Source organism: Grus americana, chromosome 22 (genome assembly GCF_028858705.1).
Source record: "Grus americana isolate bGruAme1 chromosome 22, bGruAme1.mat, whole genome shotgun sequence".
Taxonomy (NCBI): domain Eukaryota; kingdom Metazoa; phylum Chordata; class Aves; order Gruiformes; family Gruidae; genus Grus; species Grus americana.
Genome location: NC_072873.1, coordinates 1,500,485 through 1,503,163, shown reverse-complemented (window position 1 = coordinate 1,503,163; position 2,679 = coordinate 1,500,485).

Below are 2,679 nucleotides of genomic sequence, written 5' to 3'. Positions count from 1 at the left end.
CACCTTCTGACCCCCCCCGGCTTTGGGGGGGCGACACGGGGTGGGGGGTCCCACAGACACCAGAACAACACCCAGCCCACCCCGGGCTCTGCCTGACATTTCCCCCCCCTCCCCTTTCTGGCATGGGCAGCATTTCCCTCGCTCCTTCGCTGCACCCACCCGACAGGCAGCTCCGGCCGTGGGTGCTCCGTGGGGCGGCTGAGCCCACCCGCGTGGGGCCGGGCGATCGATGACGTTGGGTTTAGGGGTGGCTGCGCCCAGCCCTGCTCCCCTCTGCCCAGGGGCTCTGGAAGCATTTTCATCCGAGCTGGCGCGTTGCAGGAAGCGCTGGAAGGAGCACGGGAGGGCGAGGCCGTGGCATGGCCCCCCGAAGGGGGGGTTCACCCTGGGCTGGTGGAGTTTGGGGAGCCCTGGGACCCCCTGTGAGGCTGGGGGGAAGCTGCTTTGCCAGGGGGACGCAGCGTGCCCGTCTGCTGGAAGGGGGGGAACAGTCCCTGGCTCATTTGCAGGAGGAAAAAAAAAAAAAAGAGCAAAATTGACAGTTTTGGGGATGACGTGGCTGGGATTTGGTGGGGGTCTCTGCTGCCGGGGTGCCCACAGGGACAAAAAACCCTCCTGGTGGTTTGTGCACGGCTCAGAGCAAGGCAGGGGTCGGGTCTGGGGGGGGACGCGGTGGGTGCATCCCGGTGGTCCCGGACCCAGACTGCCGTGTCCCGCCAGCCCCATCGCTGTCCCCGACTTGGGGCTCCCCAGCCCTGAGCCCAAATCCTCCCAGAGGGATGGGACGGGCTGGGCTCGGTGTGCGCCGCATCCCGCACCGGGACAAATCCTGCCCTCCCCGCTGCAGCCCATCCGCCCCCCGGGATAACAGCGCTTCAGTCTCGCGCGCCCCGCGCCCCAATGTCCCCCATCCCGCTGGGAACGGCCGGGCTGAGCACCCCGGACCTGCCGGCCAGGCGGTTGTTTCCAGGGGAACTACGAGGGGGTCAGGAGGAGGTCTGGGATGTTTTAGTCTTCCTGTAATGTCCTTAATTACTCATTTATTTAGTGCGATTAGTCCCAGGTGCTTGCTCTTGTCTGGCCCGGCTATTCCGAGCTGCCAGATCCATCGGCCCCGGTGAAGGTTCCCGCATCCCCTCTCGCCGCTGAGCCGGGCTGCCGCCGTGCCCCCACATGTGCGTGACCTTGTCCTTGGCACGGTGTCGTCCCCCCCCAAGGCCAAGGTCAACTCGTCCCCGGCATCCCCCTGTGCCCGTGCAGGAGGGATGGGGTGGTGGCGGGGGGGATGCTGCACTGCACCCCCCCAAGATGTGTCCCCGGTGAGTGCGACCCCCTCGGAGAAGCGGTACGGGCCAGAGCATCCTCACCCCAGCCACAGCGCGCTGAGCACCCCGGGCCGGGCCGTGCCGTGCCGTGCCAACGCAGCGAGCCAGCAGCCAGACGGGCAATGCCGGGTGCGGGGGCCATCTCTGGAGCGGCTCCCTGGAAAAAAAGCCTCCCCCCCCCTTCTCCCCCCCATCTCAGAGCAGGCAGCAACGCTGCCGGCTGCCGGGGGGAAACAATCCGGCGCTTTGTGGAAGCTGCCGTGAAAAGAAACCACCCCGAAACGCCGGCGAGGTCAGGCAGCCCCGGGCTGCAGGCAGAGCGCTGGGGGGGACAAACCGCAGGGCCCCCCCGCTGGGGCTCAGGGCAGGAACCACCAGCGCTGGCAGCAAGAGCCGAGCGGGGGGGTTGCAGGCATGGGGGGGTTTGCAGGCACTGGGGGGGGTTTGCAGGCATTGGGGGGTTTGCAGGCACTGGGGGGGGTTTGCAGGCATGGGGGGGTTTGCAGGCACTGGGGGGGGTTTGCAGGCATGGGGGGGGTTTGCAGGCATGGGGGGGTTTGCAGGCACTGGGGGGGGGTTTGCAGGCATGGGGGGGTTTGCAGGCATGGGGGGGGGTTTGCAGGCATGGGGGGGTTTGCAGGCATGGGGGGGTTTGCAGGCACTGGGGGGGGGTTTGCAGGCATGGGGGGGGTTTGCAGGCATGGGGGGGGGTTTGCAGGCATGGGGGGGTTTGCAGGCACTGGGGGGGTTTGCAGGCATGGGGGGGTTTGCAGGCATGGGGGGGGTTTGCAGGCACTGGGGGGGGGTTTGCAGGCACTGGGGGGGGTTTGCAGGCATTGGGGGGGTTTGCAGGCATGGGGGGGGTTTGCAGGCACTGGGGGGGAGTTTGCAGGCATGGGGGGGCTGCAGGCACTGGGGGGGGTTGCAGGGACTGGGGGCGTTTGCAGGCACTGGGGGGGGGGTTTGCAGGCATTGGGGGGGGCTGCAGGCACTGGGGGGGGGTTTGCAGGCACTGGGGGGGTTTGCAGGCACTGGGGGGGGGTTTGCAGGCATCGGGGGGGTTTGCAGGCATCGGGGGGTCACCCAGCCCCTGCTCCTTGCCCACCAGCACCACCTGCCCCACCGCTGGCTTCAGCAGCCCGGCTGGGCGGCCCGTGGGGGTCTGGCAGCCCCCGGCCAAGCACCCCGTCGCCCCCAGCCCTTCCCTTTAACTCCTCCGGCTTCTAAAAGGCCGGGGGCTCTCTCTGCCAAATGCATCTCCATCGCTCCCCAGGTATTACTTCCCCCATGGCTCTCTCCCAGCGTTTTCATTCCCTGGCACCGTTAACAACCGGGAGCTCTTCGAGATTAAACC